Genomic DNA, 18,610 nt, shown 5'->3' with positions numbered 1-18,610 from the left:
CCAGTGCCTTAGACCACTCAGACACGCTACCACAGGTAGACTGCATTTGCTGACATTCTTGTGGAAGAAGGTGAATTTTTCTTCTGTCAGAAGAGGAAAGATGCATCATTTCCTGCCTGTTATCAAAACACCGCAGGGTCTTCAATGTCGCCTAAGAACAAAGCCAGGTATGAGCATTTGCAAATGGCATCGTGGCATGGCTCTCTGCTACCATCATGCGAATGACTGCTCTTCAGCCTTGGGTCAGGCACCATTGTTGAGAGTGATTAGGTATAAGAATTCTTCTGCCATCTCTTAAAAACACTGCTTGGCAGCGGTGGGATTCGAACCCACGCCTCCGCAGAGACTGGAGCCTAAATCCAGCGCCTTAGACCGCTCGGCCACGCTACCCTTTGGTAATATCTTTTTTGCAATTTTCAAGTCTGGAGTCCTCCAAAGCAGCATTCTCAACTTGGTACATGAGCAGGGCTGAACTTGTGAGGAACAATGCTTGCCTAACTTTCAAAGTAAAAAATGCTAAGCTATATGTAACTCTGAAAAAGAAGAAGGGTTCCAATGTCTTTTTCAAATTGTTTCCCGTCATCTGTACTGGAAGAGAGGGTTTTCAAGAGAACACAAAGGCAAGAATCATTGTAAAGTTACCAGCTGGCAGCATTCGATCCCATGCCTTCTCAGAGACTGGAGCCTAAATCCAGTGCCTTAGACCACTCAGACACGCTACCACAGGAAGACTGTATTTGCTGACATTCTTGTAGAAGAAGCTGAATTTGTCTTCTGTCAGAAGAGGAAAGATGCATCATTTCCTGCCTGTTATCAAAACACTGCAGGGTCTTCAATGTCGCCTAAGAACAAAGCCAGGTATGAGCATTTGCAAATGGCATCGTAGCATGGCTCTCTGCTACCATCATGCGAATAACTGCTCTTCAGCCTTGGGTCAGGCACCGTTGTTGAGAGTGATTAGGTATAAGAATTCTTCTGCCATCTCATAAAAACACTGCTTGGCAGCGGTGGGATTCGAACCCACGCCTCCGCAGAGACTGGAGCCTTAATCCAGCGCCTTAGACCGCTCGGCCACGCTACCCTGTTGTAATATCTTTTTTGCAATTTTCAAGTCTGGAGTCCTCCAAAGCAGCATTCTCAACTTGGTACATGAGCAGGGCTGAACTTGTGAGGAACAATGCTTGCCTAACTTTCAAAGTAAAAAATGCTAAGCTATATGTAACTCTGAAAAAGAAGAAGGGTTCCAATGTCTTTTTCAAATTGTTTCCCGTCATCTGTACTGGAAGAGAGGGTTTTCAAGAGAACACAAAGGCAAGAATCATTGTAAAGTTACCAGCTGGCAGCATTCGATCCCATGCCTTCTCAGAGACTGGAGCCTAAATCCAGTGCCTTAAACCACTCAGACACGCTACCACAGGAAGACTGTATTTGCTGACATTCTTGTAGAAGAAGCTGAATTTGTCTTCTGTCAGAAGAGGAAAGATGCATCATTTCCTGCCTGTTATCAAAACACTGCAGGGTCTTCAATGTCGCCTAAGAACAAAGCCAGGTATGAGCATTTGCAAATGGCATCGTAGCATGGCTCTCTGCTACCATCATGCGAATAACTGCTCTTCAGCCTTGGGTCAGGCACCGTTGTTGAGAGTGATTAGGTATAAGAATTCTTCTGCCATCTCCTAAAAACACTGCTTGGCAGCGGTGGGATTCGAACCCACGCCTCCGCAGAGACTGGAGCCTTAATCCAGCACCTTAGACCGCTCGGCCACGCTACCCTGTGGTAATCTCTTTTTTGCAATTTTCAAGTCTGGAGTCCTCCAAAGCAGCATTCTCAACTTGGTACATGAGCAGGGCTGAACTTGTGAGGAACAATGCTTGCCTAACTTTCAAAGTAAAAAATGCTAAGCTATATGTAACTCTGAAAAAGAAGAAGGGTTCCAATGTCTTTTTCAAATTGTTTCCCGTCATCTGTACTGGAAGAGAGGGTTTTCAAGAGAACACAAAGGCAAGAATCATTGTAAAGTTACCAGCTGGCAGCATTCGATCCCATGCCTTCTCAGAGACTGGAGCCTAAATCCAGTGCCTTAGACCACTCAGACACGCTACCACAGGTAGACTGCATTTGCTGACATTCTTGTGGAAGAAGGTGAATTTTTCTTCTGTCAGAAGAGGAAAGATGCATCATTTCCTGCCTGTTATCAAAACACCGCAGGGTCTTCAATGTCGCCTAAGAACAAAGCCAGGTATGAGCATTTGCAAATGGCATCGTGGCATGGCTCTCTGCTACCATCATGCGAATGACTGCTCTTCAGCCTTGGGTCAGGCACCATTGTTGAGAGTGATTAGGTATAAGAATTCTTCTGCCATCTCTTAAAAACACTGCTTGGCAGCGGTGGGATTCGAACCCACGCCTCCGCAGAGACTGGAGCCTAAATCCAGCGCCTTAGACCGCTCGGCCACGCTACCCTTTGGTAATATCTTTTTTGCAATTTTCAAGTCTGGAGTCCTCCAAAGCAGCATTCTCAACTTGGTACATGAGCAGGGCTGAACTTGTGAGGAACAATGCTTGCCTAACTTTCAAAGTAAAAAATGCTAAGCTATATGTAACTCTGAAAAAGAAGAAGGGTTCCAATGTCTTTTTCAAATTGTTTCCCGTCATCTGTACTGGAAGAGAGGGTTTTCAAGAGAACACAAAGGCAAGAATCATTGTAAAGTTACCAGCTGGCAGCATTCGATCCCATGCCTTCTCAGAGACTGGAGCCTAAATCCAGTGCCTTAGACCACTCAGACACGCTACCACAGGAAGACTGTATTTGCTGACATTCTTGTAGAAGAAGCTGAATTTGTCTTCTGTCAGAAGAGGAAAGATGCATCATTTCCTGCCTGTTATCAAAACACTGCAGGGTCTTCAATGTCGCCTAAGAACAAAGCCAGGTATGAGCATTTGCAAATGGCATCGTAGCATGGCTCTCTGCTACCATCATGCGAATAACTGCTCTTCAGCCTTGGGTCAGGCACCGTTGTTGAGAGTGATTAGGTATAAGAATTCTTCTGCCATCTCATAAAAACACTGCTTGGCAGCGGTGGGATTCGAACCCACGCCTCCGCAGAGACTGGAGCCTTAATCCAGCGCCTTAGACCGCTCGGCCACGCTACCCTGTTGTAATATCTTTTTTGCAATTTTCAAGTCTGGAGTCCTCCAAAGCAGCATTCTCAACTTGGTACATGAGCAGGGCTGAACTTGTGAGGAACAATGCTTGCCTAACTTTCAAAGTAAAAAATGCTAAGCTATATGTAACTCTGAAAAAGAAGAAGGGTTCCAATGTCTTTTTCAAATTGTTTCCCGTCATCTGTACTGGAAGAGAGGGTTTTCAAGAGAACACAAAGGCAAGAATCATTGTAAAGTTACCAGCTGGCAGCATTCGATCCCATGCCTTCTCAGAGACTGGAGCCTAAATCCAGTGCCTTAAACCACTCAGACACGCTACCACAGGAAGACTGTATTTGCTGACATTCTTGTAGAAGAAGCTGAATTTGTCTTCTGTCAGAAGAGGAAAGATGCATCATTTCCTGCCTGTTATCAAAACACTGCAGGGTCTTCAATGTCGCCTAAGAACAAAGCCAGGTATGAGCATTTGCAAATGGCATCGTAGCATGGCTCTCTGCTACCATCATGCGAATAACTGCTCTTCAGCCTTGGGTCAGGCACCGTTGTTGAGAGTGATTAGGTATAAGAATTCTTCTGCCATCTCCTAAAAACACTGCTTGGCAGCGGTGGGATTCGAACCCACGCCTCCGCAGAGACTGGAGCCTTAATCCAGCACCTTAGACCGCTCGGCCACGCTACCCTGTGGTAATCTCTTTTTTGCAATTTTCAAGTCTGGAGTCCTCCAAAGCAGCATTCTCAACTTGGTACATGAGCAGGGCTGAACTTGTGAGGAACAATGCTTGCCTAACTTTCAAAGTAAAAAATGCTAAGCTATATGTAACTCTGAAAAAGAAGAAGGGTTCCAATGTCTTTTTCAAATTGTTTCCCGTCATCTGTACTGGAAGAGAGGGTTTTCAAGAGAACACAAAGGCAAGAATCATTGTAAAGTTACCAGCTGGCAGCATTCGATCCCATGCCTTCTCAGAGACTGGAGCCTAAATCCAGTGCCTTAGACCACTCAGACACGCTACCACAGGTAGACTGCATTTGCTGACATTCTTGTGGAAGAAGGTGAATTTTTCTTCTGTCAGAAGAGGAAAGATGCATCATTTCCTGCCTGTTATCAAAACACCGCAGGGTCTTCAATGTCGCCTAAGAACAAAGCCAGGTATGAGCATTTGCAAATGGCATCGTGGCATGGCTCTCTGCTACCATCATGCGAATGACTGCTCTTCAGCCTTGGGTCAGGCACCATTGTTGAGAGTGATTAGGTATAAGAATTCTTCTGCCATCTCTTAAAAACACTGCTTGGCAGCGGTGGGATTCGAACCCACGCCTCCGCAGAGACTGGAGCCTAAATCCAGCGCCTTAGACCGCTCGGCCACGCTACCCTTTGGTAATATCTTTTTTGCAATTTTCAAGTCTGGAGTCCTCCAAAGCAGCATTCTCAACTTGGTACATGAGCAGGGCTGAACTTGTGAGGAACAATGCTTGCCTAACTTTCAAAGTAAAAAATGCTAAGCTATATGTAACTCTGAAAAAGAAGAAGGGTTCCAATGTCTTTTTCAAATTGTTTCCCGTCATCTGTACTGGAAGAGAGGGTTTTCAAGAGAACACAAAGGCAAGAATCATTGTAAAGTTACCAGCTGGCAGCATTCGATCCCATGCCTTCTCAGAGACTGGAGCCTAAATCCAGTGCCTTAGACCACTCAGACACGCTACCACAGGAAGACTGTATTTGCTGACATTCTTGTAGAAGAAGCTGAATTTGTCTTCTGTCAGAAGAGGAAAGATGCATCATTTCCTGCCTGTTATCAAAACACTGCAGGGTCTTCAATGTCGCCTAAGAACAAAGCCAGGTATGAGCATTTGCAAATGGCATCGTAGCATGGCTCTCTGCTACCATCATGCGAATAACTGCTCTTCAGCCTTGGGTCAGGCACCGTTGTTGAGAGTGATTAGGTATAAGAATTCTTCTGCCATCTCATAAAAACACTGCTTGGCAGCGGTGGGATTCGAACCCACGCCTCCGCAGAGACTGGAGCCTTAATCCAGCGCCTTAGACCGCTCGGCCACGCTACCCTGTTGTAATATCTTTTTTGCAATTTTCAAGTCTGGAGTCCTCCAAAGCAGCATTCTCAACTTGGTACATGAGCAGGGCTGAACTTGTGAGGAACAATGCTTGCCTAACTTTCAAAGTAAAAAATGCTAAGCTATATGTAACTCTGAAAAAGAAGAAGGGTTCCAATGTCTTTTTCAAATTGTTTCCCGTCATCTGTACTGGAAGAGAGGGTTTTCAAGAGAACACAAAGGCAAGAATCATTGTAAAGTTACCAGCTGGCAGCATTCGATCCCATGCCTTCTCAGAGACTGGAGCCTAAATCCAGTGCCTTAAACCACTCAGACACGCTACCACAGGAAGACTGTATTTGCTGACATTCTTGTAGAAGAAGCTGAATTTGTCTTCTGTCAGAAGAGGAAAGATGCATCATTTCCTGCCTGTTATCAAAACACTGCAGGGTCTTCAATGTCGCCTAAGAACAAAGCCAGGTATGAGCATTTGCAAATGGCATCGTAGCATGGCTCTCTGCTACCATCATGCGAATAACTGCTCTTCAGCCTTGGGTCAGGCACCGTTGTTGAGAGTGATTAGGTATAAGAATTCTTCTGCCATCTCCTAAAAACACTGCTTGGCAGCGGTGGGATTCGAACCCACGCCTCCGCAGAGACTGGAGCCTTAATCCAGCGCCTTAGACCGCTCGGCCACGCTACCCTGTGGTAATCTCTTTTTTGCAATTTTCAAGTCTGGAGTTCTCCAAAGCAGCATTCTCAACTTGGTACATGAGCAGGGCTGAACTTGTGAGGAACAATGCTTGCCTAACTTTCAAAGTAAAAAATGCTAAGCTATATGTAACTCTGAAAAAGAAGAAGGGTTCCAATGTCTTTTTCAAATTGTTTCCCGTCATCTGTACTGGAAGAGAGGGTTTTCAAGAGAACACAAAGGCAAGAATCATTGTAAAGTTACCAGCTGGCAGCATTCGATCCCATGCCTTCTCAGAGACTGGAGCCTAAATCCAGTGCCATAGACCACTCAGACACGCTACCACAGGAAGACTGCATTTGCTGACATTCTTGTGGAAGAAGGTGAATTTTTCTTCTGTCAGAAGAGGAAAGATGCATCATTTCCTGCCTGTTATCAAAACACCGCAGGGTCTTCAATGTCGCCTAAGAACAAAGCCAGGTATGAGCATTTGCAAATGGCATCGTGGCATGGCTCTCTGCTACCATCATGCGAATGACTGCTCTTCAGCCTTGGGTCAGGCACCATTGTTGAGAGTGATTAGGTATAAGAATTCTTCTGCCATCTCTTAAAAACACTGCTTGGCAGCGGTGGGATTCGAACCCACGCCTCCGCAGACACTGGAGCATAAATCCAGCGCCTTAGACCGCTCGGCCACGCTACCCTTTGGTAATATCTTTTTTGCAATTTTCAAGTCTGGAGTCCTCCAAAGCAGCATTCTCAACTTGGTACATGAGCAGGGCTGAACTTGTGAGGAACAATGCTTGCCTAACTTTCAAAGTAAAAAATGCTAAGCTATATGTAACTCTGAAAAAGAAGAAGGGTTCCAATGTCTTTTTCAAATTGTTTCCCGTCATCTGTACTGGAAGAGAGGGTTTTCAAGAGAACACAAAGGCAAGAATCATTGTAAAGTTACCAGCTGGCAGCATTCGATCCCATGCCTTCTCAGAGACTGGAGCCTAAATCCAGTGCCTTAAACCACTCAGACACGCTACCACAGGAAGACTGTATTTGCTGACATTCTTGTAGAAGAAGCTGAATTTGTCTTCTGTCAGAAGAGGAAAGATGCATCATTTCCTGCCTGTTATCAAAACACTGCAGGGTCTTCAATGTCGCCTAAGAACAAAGCCAGGTATGAGCATTTGCAAATGGCATCGTAGCATGGCTCTCTGCTACCATCATGCGAATAACTGCTCTTCAGCCTTGGGTCAGGCACCGTTGTTGAGAGTGATTAGGTATAAGAATTCTTCTGCCATCTCCTAAAAACACTGCTTGGCAGCGGTGGGATTCGAACCCACGCCTCCGCAGAGACTGGAGCCTTAATCCAGCGCCTTAGACCGCTCGGCCACGCTACCCTGTGGTAATCTCTTTTTTGCAATTTTCAAGTCTGGAGTTCTCCAAAGCAGCATTCTCAACTTGGTACATGAGCAGGGCTGAACTTGTGAGGAACAATGCTTGCCTAACTTTCAAAGTAAAAAATGCTAAGCTATATGTAACTCTGAAAAAGAAGAAGGGTTCCAATGTCTTTTTCAAATTGTTTCCCGTCATCTGTACTGGAAGAGAGGGTTTTCAAGAGAACACAAAGGCAAGAATCATTGTAAAGTTACCAGCTGGCAGCATTCGATCCCATGCCTTCTCAGAGACTGGAGCCTAAATCCAGTTCCTTAGACCACTCAGACACGCTACCACAGGAAGACTGCATTTGCTGACATTCTTGTGGAAGAAGGTGAATTTTTCTTCTGTCAGAAGAGGAAAGATGCATCATTTCCTGCCTGTTATCAAAACACCGCAGGGTCTTCAATGTCGCCTAAGAACAAAGCCAGGTATGAGCATTTGCAAATGGCATCGTGGCATGGCTCTCTGCTACCATCATGCGAATGACTGCTCTTCAGCCTTGGGTCAGGCACCATTGTTGAGAGTGATTAGGTATAAGAATTCTTCTGCCATCTCTTAAAAACACTGCTTGGCAGCGGTGGGATTCGAACCCACGCCTCCGCAGAGACTGGAGCCTAAATCCAGCGCCTTAGACCGCTCTGCCACGCTACCCTTTGGTAATATCTTTTTTGCAATTTTCAAGTCTGGAGTCCTCCAAAGCAGCATTCTCAACTTGGTACATGAGCAGGGCTGAACTTGTGAGGAACAATGCTTGCCTAACTTTCAAAGTAAAAAATGCTAAGCTATATGTAACTCTGAAAAAGAAGAAGGGTTCCAATGTCTTTTTCAAATTGTTTCCCGTCATCTGTACTGGAAGAGAGGGTTTTCAAGAGAACACAAAGGCAAGAATCATTGTAAAGTTACCAGCTGACAGCATTCGATCCCATGCCTTCTCAGAGACTGGAGCCTAAATCCAGTGCCTTAGACCACTCAGACACGCTACCACAGGAAGACTGTATTTGCTGACATTCTTGTAGAAGAAGCTGAATTTGTCTTCTGTCAGAAGAGGAAAGATGCATCATTTCCTGCCTGTTATCAAAACACTGCAGGGTCTTCAATGTCGCCTAAGAACAAAGCCAGGTATGAGCATTTGCAAATGGCATCGTAGCATGGCTCTCTGCTACCATCATGCGAATAACTGCTCTTCAGCCTTGGGTCAGGCACCGTTGTTGAGAGTGATTAGGTATAAGAATTCTTCTGCCATCTCCAAAAAAACTGCTTGGCAGCGGTGGGATTCGAACCCTCGCCTCCGCAGAGACTGGAGCCTTAATCCAGCGCCTTAGACCGCTCGGCCACGCTACCCTGTGGTAATCTCTTTTTTGCAATTTTCAAGTCTGGAGTCCTCCAAAGCAGCATTCTCAACTTGGTACATGAGCAGGGCTGAACTTGTGAGGAACAATGCTTGCCTAACTTTCAAAGTAAAAAATGCTAAGCTATATGTAACTCTGAAAAAGAAGAAGGGTTCCAATGTCTTTTTCAAATTGTTTCCCGTCATCTGTACTGGAAGAGAGGGTTTTCAAGAGAACACAAAGGCAAGAATCATTGTAAAGTTACCAGCTGGCAGCATTCGATCCCATGCCTTCTCAGAGACTGGAGCCTAAATCCAGTGCCTTAGACCACTCAGACACGCTACCACAGGAAGACTGTATTTGCTGACATTCTTGTAGAAGAAGCTGAATTTGTCTTCTGTCAGAAGAGGAAAGATGCATCATTTCCTGCCTGTTATCAAAACACTGCAGGGTCTTCAATGTCGCCTAAGAACAAAGCCAGGTATGAGCATTTGCAAATGGCATCGTAGCATGGCTCTCTGCTACCATCATGCGAATAACTGCTCTTCAGCCTTGGGTCAGGCACCGTTGTTGAGAGTGATTAGGTATAAGAATTCTTCTGCCATCTCCTAAAAACACTGCTTGGCAGCGGTGGGATTCGAACCCACGCCTCCGCAGAGACTGGAGCCTTAATCCAGCGCCTTAGACCGCTCGGCCACGCTACCCTGTGGTAATATCTTTTTTGCAATTTTCAAGTCTGGAGTCCTCCAAAGCAGCATTCTCAACTTGGTACATGAGCAGGGCTGAACTTGTGAGGAACAATGCTTGCCTAACTTTCAAAGTAAAAAATGCTAAGCTATATGTAACTCTGAAAAAGAAGAAGGGTTCCAATGTCTTTTTCAAATTGTTTCCCGTCATCTGTACTGGAAGAGAGGGTTTTCAAGAGAACACAAAGGCAAGAATCATTGTAAAGTTACCAGCTGGCAGCATTCGATCCCATGCCTTCTCAGAGACTGGAGCCTAAATCCAGTGCCTTAGACCACTCAGACACGCTACCACAGGTAGACTGCATTTGCTGACATTCTTGTGGAAGAAGGTGAATTTTTCTTCTGTCAGAAGAGGAAAGATGCATCATTTCCTGCCTGTTATCAAAACACCGCAGGGTCTTCAATGTCGCCTAAGAACAAAGCCAGGTATGAGCATTTGCAAATGGCATCGTGGCATGGCTCTCTGCTACCATCATGCGAATGACTGCTCTTCAGCCTTGGGTCAGGCACCATTGTTGAGAGTGATTAGGTATAAGAATTCTTCTGCCATCTCTTAAAAACACTGCTTGGCAGCGGTGGGATTCGAACCCACGCCTCCGCAGAGACTGGAGCCTAAATCCAGCGCCTTAGACCGCTCGGCCACGCTACCCTTTGGTAATATCTTTTTTGCAATTTTCAAGTCTGGAGTCCTCCAAAGCAGCATTCTCAACTTGGTACATGAGCAGGGCTGAACTTGTGAGGAACAATGCTTGCCTAACTTTCAAAGTAAAAAATGCTAAGCTATATGTAACTCTGAAAAAGAAGAAGGGTTCCAATGTCTTTTTCAAATTGTTTCCCGTCATCTGTACTGGAAGAGAGGGTTTTCAAGAGAACACAAAGGCAAGAATCATTGTAAAGTTACCAGCTGGCAGCATTCGATCCCATGCCTTCTCAGAGACTGGAGCCTAAATCCAGTGCCTTAGACCACTCAGACACGCTACCACAGGAAGACTGTATTTGCTGACATTCTTGTAGAAGAAGCTGAATTTGTCTTCTGTCAGAAGAGGAAAGATGCATCATTTCCTGCCTGTTATCAAAACACTGCAGGGTCTTCAATGTCGCCTAAGAACAAAGCCAGGTATGAGCATTTGCAAATGGCATCGTAGCATGGCTCTCTGCTACCATCATGCGAATAACTGCTCTTCAGCCTTGGGTCAGGCACCGTTGTTGAGAGTGATTAGGTATAAGAATTCTTCTGCCATCTCATAAAAACACTGCTTGGCAGCGGTGGGATTCGAACCCACGCCTCCGCAGAGACTGGAGCCTTAATCCAGCGCCTTAGACCGCTCGGCCACGCTACCCTGTTGTAATATCTTTTTTGCAATTTTCAAGTCTGGAGTCCTCCAAAGCAGCATTCTCAACTTGGTACATGAGCAGGGCTGAACTTGTGAGGAACAATGCTTGCCTAACTTTCAAAGTAAAAAATGCTAAGCTATATGTAACTCTGAAAAAGAAGAAGGGTTCCAATGTCTTTTTCAAATTGTTTCCCGTCATCTGTACTGGAAGAGAGGGTTTTCAAGAGAACACAAAGGCAAGAATCATTGTAAAGTTACCAGCTGGCAGCATTCGATCCCATGCCTTCTCAGAGACTGGAGCCTAAATCCAGTGCCTTAAACCACTCAGACACGCTACCACAGGAAGACTGTATTTGCTGACATTCTTGTAGAAGAAGCTGAATTTGTCTTCTGTCAGAAGAGGAAAGATGCATCATTTCCTGCCTGTTATCAAAACACTGCAGGGTCTTCAATGTCGCCTAAGAACAAAGCCAGGTATGAGCATTTGCAAATGGCATCGTAGCATGGCTCTCTGCTACCATCATGCGAATAACTGCTCTTCAGCCTTGGGTCAGGCACCGTTGTTGAGAGTGATTAGGTATAAGAATTCTTCTGCCATCTCCTAAAAACACTGCTTGGCAGCGGTGGGATTCGAACCCACGCCTCCGCAGAGACTGGAGCCTTAATCCAGCACCTTAGACCGCTCGGCCACGCTACCCTGTGGTAATCTCTTTTTTGCAATTTTCAAGTCTGGAGTCCTCCAAAGCAGCATTCTCAACTTGGTACATGAGCAGGGCTGAACTTGTGAGGAACAATGCTTGCCTAACTTTCAAAGTAAAAAATGCTAAGCTATATGTAACTCTGAAAAAGAAGAAGGGTTCCAATGTCTTTTTCAAATTGTTTCCCGTCATCTGTACTGGAAGAGAGGGTTTTCAAGAGAACACAAAGGCAAGAATCATTGTAAAGTTACCAGCTGGCAGCATTCGATCCCATGCCTTCTCAGAGACTGGAGCCTAAATCCAGTGCCTTAGACCACTCAGACACGCTACCACAGGTAGACTGCATTTGCTGACATTCTTGTGGAAGAAGGTGAATTTTTCTTCTGTCAGAAGAGGAAAGATGCATCATTTCCTGCCTGTTATCAAAACACCGCAGGGTCTTCAATGTCGCCTAAGAACAAAGCCAGGTATGAGCATTTGCAAATGGCATCGTGGCATGGCTCTCTGCTACCATCATGCGAATGACTGCTCTTCAGCCTTGGGTCAGGCACCATTGTTGAGAGTGATTAGGTATAAGAATTCTTCTGCCATCTCTTAAAAACACTGCTTGGCAGCGGTGGGATTCGAACCCACGCCTCCGCAGAGACTGGAGCCTAAATCCAGCGCCTTAGACCGCTCGGCCACGCTACCCTTTGGTAATATCTTTTTTGCAATTTTCAAGTCTGGAGTCCTCCAAAGCAGCATTCTCAACTTGGTACATGAGCAGGGCTGAACTTGTGAGGAACAATGCTTGCCTAACTTTCAAAGTAAAAAATGCTAAGCTATATGTAACTCTGAAAAAGAAGAAGGGTTCCAATGTCTTTTTCAAATTGTTTCCCGTCATCTGTACTGGAAGAGAGGGTTTTCAAGAGAACACAAAGGCAAGAATCATTGTAAAGTTACCAGCTGGCAGCATTCGATCCCATGCCTTCTCAGAGACTGGAGCCTAAATCCAGTGCCTTAGACCACTCAGACACGCTACCACAGGAAGACTGTATTTGCTGACATTCTTGTAGAAGAAGCTGAATTTGTCTTCTGTCAGAAGAGGAAAGATGCATCATTTCCTGCCTGTTATCAAAACACTGCAGGGTCTTCAATGTCGCCTAAGAACAAAGCCAGGTATGAGCATTTGCAAATGGCATCGTAGCATGGCTCTCTGCTACCATCATGCGAATAACTGCTCTTCAGCCTTGGGTCAGGCACCGTTGTTGAGAGTGATTAGGTATAAGAATTCTTCTGCCATCTCATAAAAACACTGCTTGGCAGCGGTGGGATTCGAACCCACGCCTCCGCAGAGACTGGAGCCTTAATCCAGCGCCTTAGACCGCTCGGCCACGCTACCCTGTTGTAATATCTTTTTTGCAATTTTCAAGTCTGGAGTCCTCCAAAGCAGCATTCTCAACTTGGTACATGAGCAGGGCTGAACTTGTGAGGAACAATGCTTGCCTAACTTTCAAAGTAAAAAATGCTAAGCTATATGTAACTCTGAAAAAGAAGAAGGGTTCCAATGTCTTTTTCAAATTGTTTCCCGTCATCTGTACTGGAAGAGAGGGTTTTCAAGAGAACACAAAGGCAAGAATCATTGTAAAGTTACCAGCTGGCAGCATTCGATCCCATGCCTTCTCAGAGACTGGAGCCTAAATCCAGTGCCTTAAACCACTCAGACACGCTACCACAGGAAGACTGTATTTGCTGACATTCTTGTAGAAGAAGCTGAATTTGTCTTCTGTCAGAAGAGGAAAGATGCATCATTTCCTGCCTGTTATCAAAACACTGCAGGGTCTTCAATGTCGCCTAAGAACAAAGCCAGGTATGAGCATTTGCAAATGGCATCGTAGCATGGCTCTCTGCTACCATCATGCGAATAACTGCTCTTCAGCCTTGGGTCAGGCACCGTTGTTGAGAGTGATTAGGTATAAGAATTCTTCTGCCATCTCCTAAAAACACTGCTTGGCAGCGGTGGGATTCGAACCCACGCCTCCGCAGAGACTGGAGCCTTAATCCAGCACCTTAGACCGCTCGGCCACGCTACCCTGTGGTAATCTCTTTTTTGCAATTTTCAAGTCTGGAGTCCTCCAAAGCAGCATTCTCAACTTGGTACATGAGCAGGGCTGAACTTGTGAGGAACAATGCTTGCCTAACTTTCAAAGTAAAAAATGCTAAGCTATATGTAACTCTGAAAAAGAAGAAGGGTTCCAATGTCTTTTTCAAATTGTTTCCCGTCATCTGTACTGGAAGAGAGGGTTTTCAAGAGAACACAAAGGCAAGAATCATTGTAAAGTTACCAGCTGGCAGCATTCGATCCCATGCCTTCTCAGAGACTGGAGCCTAAATCCAGTGCCTTAGACCACTCAGACACGCTACCACAGGTAGACTGCATTTGCTGACATTCTTGTGGAAGAAGGTGAATTTTTCTTCTGTCAGAAGAGGAAAGATGCATCATTTCCTGCCTGTTATCAAAACACCGCAGGGTCTTCAATGTCGCCTAAGAACAAAGCCAGGTATGAGCATTTGCAAATGGCATCGTGGCATGGCTCTCTGCTACCATCATGCGAATGACTGCTCTTCAGCCTTGGGTCAGGCACCATTGTTGAGAGTGATTAGGTATAAGAATTCTTCTGCCATCTCTTAAAAACACTGCTTGGCAGCGGTGGGATTCGAACCCACGCCTCCGCAGAGACTGGAGCCTAAATCCAGCGCCTTAGACCGCTCGGCCACGCTACCCTTTGGTAATATCTTTTTTGCAATTTTCAAGTCTGGAGTCCTCCAAAGCAGCATTCTCAACTTGGTACATGAGCAGGGCTGAACTTGTGAGGAACAATGCTTGCCTAACTTTCAAAGTAAAAAATGCTAAGCTATATGTAACTCTGAAAAAGAAGAAGGGTTCCAATGTCTTTTTCAAATTGTTTCCCGTCATCTGTACTGGAAGAGAGGGTTTTCAAGAGAACACAAAGGCAAGAATCATTGTAAAGTTACCAGCTGGCAGCATTCGATCCCATGCCTTCTCAGAGACTGGAGCCTAAATCCAGTGCCTTAGACCACTCAGACACGCTACCACAGGAAGACTGTATTTGCTGACATTCTTGTAGAAGAAGCTGAATTTGTCTTCTGTCAGAAGAGGAAAGATGCATCATTTCCTGCCTGTTATCAAAACACTGCAGGGTCTTCAATGTCGCCTAAGAACAAAGCCAGGTATGAGCATTTGCAAATGGCATCGTAGCATGGCTCTCTGCTACCATCATGCGAATAACTGCTCTTCAGCCTTGGGTCAGGCACCGTTGTTGAGAGTGATTAGGTATAAGAATTCTTCTGCCATCTCATAAAAACACTGCTTGGCAGCGGTGGGATTCGAACCCACGCCTCCGCAGAGACTGGAGCCTTAATCCAGCGCCTTAGACCGCTCGGCCACGCTACCCTGTTGTAATATCTTTTTTGCAATTTTCAAGTCTGGAGTCCTCCAAAGCAGCATTCTCAACTTGGTACATGAGCAGGGCTGAACTTGTGAGGAACAATGCTTGCCTAACTTTCAAAGTAAAAAATGCTAAGCTATATGTAACTCTGAAAAAGAAGAAGGGTTCCAATGTCTTTTTCAAATTGTTTCCCGTCATCTGTACTGGAAGAGAGGGTTTTCAAGAGAACACAAAGGCAAGAATCATTGTAAAGTTACCAGCTGGCAGCATTCGATCCCATGCCTTCTCAGAGACTGGAGCCTAAATCCAGTGCCTTAAACCACTCAGACACGCTACCACAGGAAGACTGTATTTGCTGACATTCTTGTAGAAGAAGCTGAATTTGTCTTCTGTCAGAAGAGGAAAGATGCATCATTTCCTGCCTGTTATCAAAACACTGCAGGGTCTTCAATGTCGCCTAAGAACAAAGCCAGGTATGAGCATTTGCAAATGGCATCGTAGCATGGCTCTCTGCTACCATCATGCGAATAACTGCTCTTCAGCCTTGGGTCAGGCACCGTTGTTGAGAGTGATTAGGTATAAGAATTCTTCTGCCATCTCCTAAAAACACTGCTTGGCAGCGGTGGGATTCGAACCCACGCCTCCGCAGAGACTGGAGCCTTAATCCAGCACCTTAGACCGCTCGGCCACGCTACCCTGTGGTAATCTCTTTTTTGCAATTTTCAAGTCTGGAGTCCTCCAAAGCAGCATTCTCAACTTGGTACATGAGCAGGGCTGAACTTGTGAGGAACAATGCTTGCCTAACTTTCAAAGTAAAAAATGCTAAGCTATATGTAACTCTGAAAAAGAAGAAGGGTTCCAATGTCTTTTTCAAATTGTTTCCCGTCATCTGTACTGGAAGAGAGGGTTTTCAAGAGAACACAAAGGCAAGAATCATTGTAAAGTTACCAGCTGGCAGCATTCGATCCCATGCCTTCTCAGAGACTGGAGCCTAAATCCAGTGCCTTAGACCACTCAGACACGCTACCACAGGTAGACTGCATTTGCTGACATTCTTGTGGAAGAAGGTGAATTTTTCTTCTGTCAGAAGAGGAAAGATGCATCATTTCCTGCCTGTTATCAAAACACCGCAGGGTCTTCAATGTCGCCTAAGAACAAAGCCAGGTATGAGCATTTGCAAATGGCATCGTGGCATGGCTCTCTGCTACCATCATGCGAATGACTGCTCTTCAGCCTTGGGTCAGGCACCATTGTTGAGAGTGATTAGGTATAAGAATTCTTCTGCCATCTCTTAAAAACACTGCTTGGCAGCGGTGGGATTCGAACCCACGCCTCCGCAGAGACTGGAGCCTAAATCCAGCGCCTTAGACCGCTCGGCCACGCTACCCTTTGGTAATATCTTTTTTGCAATTTTCAAGTCTGGAGTCCTCCAAAGCAGCATTCTCAACTTGGTACATGAGCAGGGCTGAACTTGTGAGGAACAATGCTTGCCTAACTTTCAAAGTAAAAAATGCTAAGCTATATGTAACTCTGAAAAAGAAGAAGGGTTCCAATGTCTTTTTCAAATTGTTTCCCGTCATCTGTACTGGAAGAGAGGGTTTTCAAGAGAACACAAAGGCAAGAATCATTGTAAAGTTACCAGCTGGCAGCATTCGATCCCATGCCTTCTCAGAGACTGGAGCCTAAATCCAGTGCCTTAGACCACTCAGACACGCTACCACAGGAAGACTGTATTTGCTGACATTCTTGTAGAAGAAGCTGAATTTGTCTTCTGTCAGAAGAGGAAAGATGCATCATTTCCTGCCTGTTATCAAAACACTGCAGGGTCTTCAATGTCGCCTAAGAACAAAGCCAGGTATGAGCATTTGCAAATGGCATCGTAGCATGGCTCTCTGCTACCATCATGCGAATAACTGCTCTTCAGCCTTGGGTCAGGCACCGTTGTTGAGAGTGATTAGGTATAAGAATTCTTCTGCCATCTCATAAAAACACTGCTTGGCAGCGGTGGGATTCGAACCCACGCCTCCGCAGAGACTGGAGCCTTAATCCAGCGCCTTAGACCGCTCGGCCACGCTACCCTGTTGTAATATCTTTTTTGCAATTTTCAAGTCTGGAGTCCTCCAAAGCAGCATTCTCAACTTGGTACATGAGCAGGGCTGAACTTGTGAGGAACAATGCTTGCCTAACTTTCAAAGTAAAAAATGCTAAGCTATATGTAACTCTGAAAAAGAAGAAGGGTTCCAATGTCTTTTTCAAATTGTTTCCCGTCATCTGTACTGGAAGAGAGGGTTTTCAAGAGAACACAAAGGCAAGAATCATTGTAAAGTTACCAGCTGGCAGCATTCGATCCCATGCCTTCTCAGAGACTGGAGCCTAAATCCAGTGCCTTAAACCACTCAGACACGCTACCACAGGAAGACTGTATTTGCTGACATTCTTGTAGAAGAAGCTGAATTTGTCTTCTGTCAGAAGAGGAAAGATGCATCATTTCCTGCCTGTTATCAAAACACTGCAGGGTCTTCAATGTCGCCTAAGAACAAAGCCAGGTATGAGCATTTGCAAATGGCATCGTAGCATGGCTCTCTGCTACCATCATGCGAATAACTGCTCTTCAGCCTTGGGTCAGGCACCGTTGTTGAGAGTGATTAGGTATAAGAATTCTTCTGCCATCTCCTAAAAACACTGCTTGGCAGCGGTGGGATTCGAACCCACGCCTCCGCAGAGACTGGAGCCTTAATCCAGCACCTTAGACCGCTCGGCCACGCTACCCTGTGGTAATCTCTTTTTTGCAATTTTCAAGTCTGGAGTCCTCCAAAGCAGCATTCTCAACTTGGTACATGAGCAGGGCTGAACTTGTGAGGAACAATGCTTGCCTAACTTTCAAAGTAAAAAATGCTAAGCTATATGTAACTCTGAAAAAGAAGAAGGGTTCCAATGTCTTTTTCAAATTGTTTCCCGTCATCTGTACTGGAAGAGAGGGTTTTCAAGAGAACACAAAGGCAAGAATCATTGTAAAGTTACCAGCTGGCAGCATTCGATCCCATGCCTTCTCAGAGACTGGAGCCTAAATCCAGTGCCTTAGACCACTCAGACACGCTACCACAGGTAGACTGCATTTGCTGACATTCTTGTGGAAGAAGGTGAATTTTTCTTCTGTCAGAAGAGGAAAGATGCATCATTTCCTGCCTGTTATCAAAACACCGCAGGGTCTTCAATGTCGCCTAAGAACAAAGCCAGGTATGAGCATTTGCAAATGGCATCGTGGCATGGCTCTCTGCTACCATCATGCGAATGACTGCTCTTCAGCCTTGGGTCAGGCACCATTGTTGAGAGTGATTAGGTATAAGAATTCTTCTGCCATCTCTTAAAAACACTGCTTGGCAGCGGTGGGATTCGAACCCACTACTCCGCAGAGACTGGAGCCTAAATCCAGCGCCTTAGACCGCTCGGCCACGCTACCCTTTGGTAATATCTTTTTTGCAATTTTCAAGTCTGGAGTCCTCCAAAGCAGCATTCTCAACTTGGTACATGAGCAGGGCTGAACTTGTGAGGAACAATGCTTGCCTAACTTTCAAAGTAAAAAATGCTAAGCTATATGTAACTCTGAAAAAGAAGAAGGGTTCCAATGTCTTTTTCAAATTGTTTCCCGTCATCTGTACTGGAAGAGAGGGTTTTCAAGAGAACACAAAGGCAAGAATCATTGTAAAGTTACCAG

At 45.3% G+C, this 18,610-nt stretch overlaps 27 non-coding genes across 27 annotated transcripts; all 27 read right to left on the bottom strand.

Moving 5' to 3' along the window:
• Window positions 1-308: 308 nt before the first annotated feature.
• Window positions 309-390, bottom strand: trnal-uag (transfer RNA leucine (anticodon UAG)). The gene has a single exon. It is a non-coding gene; the product is annotated as a tRNA-Leu (tRNA).
• Window positions 391-999: 609 nt separating this feature from the next.
• On the bottom strand, window positions 1,000-1,081 carry trnal-aag (transfer RNA leucine (anticodon AAG)). The gene has a single exon. It is a non-coding gene; the product is annotated as a tRNA-Leu (tRNA).
• A 609-nt stretch (window positions 1,082-1,690) lies between these two features.
• On the bottom strand, window positions 1,691-1,772 carry trnal-aag (transfer RNA leucine (anticodon AAG)). The gene has a single exon. It is a non-coding gene; the product is annotated as a tRNA-Leu (tRNA).
• A 609-nt stretch (window positions 1,773-2,381) lies between these two features.
• Window positions 2,382-2,463, bottom strand: trnal-uag (transfer RNA leucine (anticodon UAG)). The gene has a single exon. It is a non-coding gene; the product is annotated as a tRNA-Leu (tRNA).
• Window positions 2,464-3,072: 609 nt separating this feature from the next.
• trnal-aag (transfer RNA leucine (anticodon AAG)) lies at window positions 3,073-3,154 on the bottom strand. The gene has a single exon. It is a non-coding gene; the product is annotated as a tRNA-Leu (tRNA).
• A 609-nt stretch (window positions 3,155-3,763) lies between these two features.
• On the bottom strand, window positions 3,764-3,845 carry trnal-aag (transfer RNA leucine (anticodon AAG)). Its single transcript has one exon. It is a non-coding gene; the product is annotated as a tRNA-Leu (tRNA).
• A 609-nt stretch (window positions 3,846-4,454) lies between these two features.
• Window positions 4,455-4,536, bottom strand: trnal-uag (transfer RNA leucine (anticodon UAG)). The gene has a single exon. It is a non-coding gene; the product is annotated as a tRNA-Leu (tRNA).
• Window positions 4,537-5,145: 609 nt separating this feature from the next.
• Window positions 5,146-5,227, bottom strand: trnal-aag (transfer RNA leucine (anticodon AAG)). Its single transcript has one exon. It is a non-coding gene; the product is annotated as a tRNA-Leu (tRNA).
• A 609-nt stretch (window positions 5,228-5,836) lies between these two features.
• On the bottom strand, window positions 5,837-5,918 carry trnal-aag (transfer RNA leucine (anticodon AAG)). The gene has a single exon. It is a non-coding gene; the product is annotated as a tRNA-Leu (tRNA).
• Window positions 5,919-6,527: 609 nt separating this feature from the next.
• trnai-uau (transfer RNA isoleucine (anticodon UAU)) lies at window positions 6,528-6,609 on the bottom strand. Its single transcript has one exon. It is a non-coding gene; the product is annotated as a tRNA-Ile (tRNA).
• Window positions 6,610-7,218: 609 nt separating this feature from the next.
• trnal-aag (transfer RNA leucine (anticodon AAG)) lies at window positions 7,219-7,300 on the bottom strand. The gene has a single exon. It is a non-coding gene; the product is annotated as a tRNA-Leu (tRNA).
• Window positions 7,301-7,909: 609 nt separating this feature from the next.
• On the bottom strand, window positions 7,910-7,991 carry trnal-uag (transfer RNA leucine (anticodon UAG)). Its single transcript has one exon. It is a non-coding gene; the product is annotated as a tRNA-Leu (tRNA).
• A 608-nt stretch (window positions 7,992-8,599) lies between these two features.
• Window positions 8,600-8,681, bottom strand: trnal-aag (transfer RNA leucine (anticodon AAG)). Its single transcript has one exon. It is a non-coding gene; the product is annotated as a tRNA-Leu (tRNA).
• A 609-nt stretch (window positions 8,682-9,290) lies between these two features.
• Window positions 9,291-9,372, bottom strand: trnal-aag (transfer RNA leucine (anticodon AAG)). The gene has a single exon. It is a non-coding gene; the product is annotated as a tRNA-Leu (tRNA).
• A 609-nt stretch (window positions 9,373-9,981) lies between these two features.
• On the bottom strand, window positions 9,982-10,063 carry trnal-uag (transfer RNA leucine (anticodon UAG)). Its single transcript has one exon. It is a non-coding gene; the product is annotated as a tRNA-Leu (tRNA).
• A 609-nt stretch (window positions 10,064-10,672) lies between these two features.
• trnal-aag (transfer RNA leucine (anticodon AAG)) lies at window positions 10,673-10,754 on the bottom strand. Its single transcript has one exon. It is a non-coding gene; the product is annotated as a tRNA-Leu (tRNA).
• Window positions 10,755-11,363: 609 nt separating this feature from the next.
• On the bottom strand, window positions 11,364-11,445 carry trnal-aag (transfer RNA leucine (anticodon AAG)). The gene has a single exon. It is a non-coding gene; the product is annotated as a tRNA-Leu (tRNA).
• Window positions 11,446-12,054: 609 nt separating this feature from the next.
• trnal-uag (transfer RNA leucine (anticodon UAG)) lies at window positions 12,055-12,136 on the bottom strand. Its single transcript has one exon. It is a non-coding gene; the product is annotated as a tRNA-Leu (tRNA).
• Window positions 12,137-12,745: 609 nt separating this feature from the next.
• On the bottom strand, window positions 12,746-12,827 carry trnal-aag (transfer RNA leucine (anticodon AAG)). The gene has a single exon. It is a non-coding gene; the product is annotated as a tRNA-Leu (tRNA).
• A 609-nt stretch (window positions 12,828-13,436) lies between these two features.
• Window positions 13,437-13,518, bottom strand: trnal-aag (transfer RNA leucine (anticodon AAG)). The gene has a single exon. It is a non-coding gene; the product is annotated as a tRNA-Leu (tRNA).
• A 609-nt stretch (window positions 13,519-14,127) lies between these two features.
• Window positions 14,128-14,209, bottom strand: trnal-uag (transfer RNA leucine (anticodon UAG)). Its single transcript has one exon. It is a non-coding gene; the product is annotated as a tRNA-Leu (tRNA).
• A 609-nt stretch (window positions 14,210-14,818) lies between these two features.
• Window positions 14,819-14,900, bottom strand: trnal-aag (transfer RNA leucine (anticodon AAG)). Its single transcript has one exon. It is a non-coding gene; the product is annotated as a tRNA-Leu (tRNA).
• A 609-nt stretch (window positions 14,901-15,509) lies between these two features.
• Window positions 15,510-15,591, bottom strand: trnal-aag (transfer RNA leucine (anticodon AAG)). Its single transcript has one exon. It is a non-coding gene; the product is annotated as a tRNA-Leu (tRNA).
• Window positions 15,592-16,200: 609 nt separating this feature from the next.
• Window positions 16,201-16,282, bottom strand: trnal-uag (transfer RNA leucine (anticodon UAG)). The gene has a single exon. It is a non-coding gene; the product is annotated as a tRNA-Leu (tRNA).
• A 609-nt stretch (window positions 16,283-16,891) lies between these two features.
• trnal-aag (transfer RNA leucine (anticodon AAG)) lies at window positions 16,892-16,973 on the bottom strand. Its single transcript has one exon. It is a non-coding gene; the product is annotated as a tRNA-Leu (tRNA).
• Window positions 16,974-17,582: 609 nt separating this feature from the next.
• Window positions 17,583-17,664, bottom strand: trnal-aag (transfer RNA leucine (anticodon AAG)). The gene has a single exon. It is a non-coding gene; the product is annotated as a tRNA-Leu (tRNA).
• Window positions 17,665-18,273: 609 nt separating this feature from the next.
• On the bottom strand, window positions 18,274-18,355 carry trnal-uag (transfer RNA leucine (anticodon UAG)). The gene has a single exon. It is a non-coding gene; the product is annotated as a tRNA-Leu (tRNA).
• Window positions 18,356-18,610: the final 255 nt, after the last annotated feature.

This window comes from Brachyhypopomus gauderio, chromosome 1 (assembly GCF_052324685.1).
Source record: "Brachyhypopomus gauderio isolate BG-103 chromosome 1, BGAUD_0.2, whole genome shotgun sequence".
Classification (NCBI taxonomy): Eukaryota; Metazoa; Chordata; class Actinopteri; order Gymnotiformes; family Hypopomidae; genus Brachyhypopomus; species Brachyhypopomus gauderio.
Note: the sequence above shows the minus strand (reverse complement) of the source record. Positions and strands in the feature narration are given on the sequence as shown.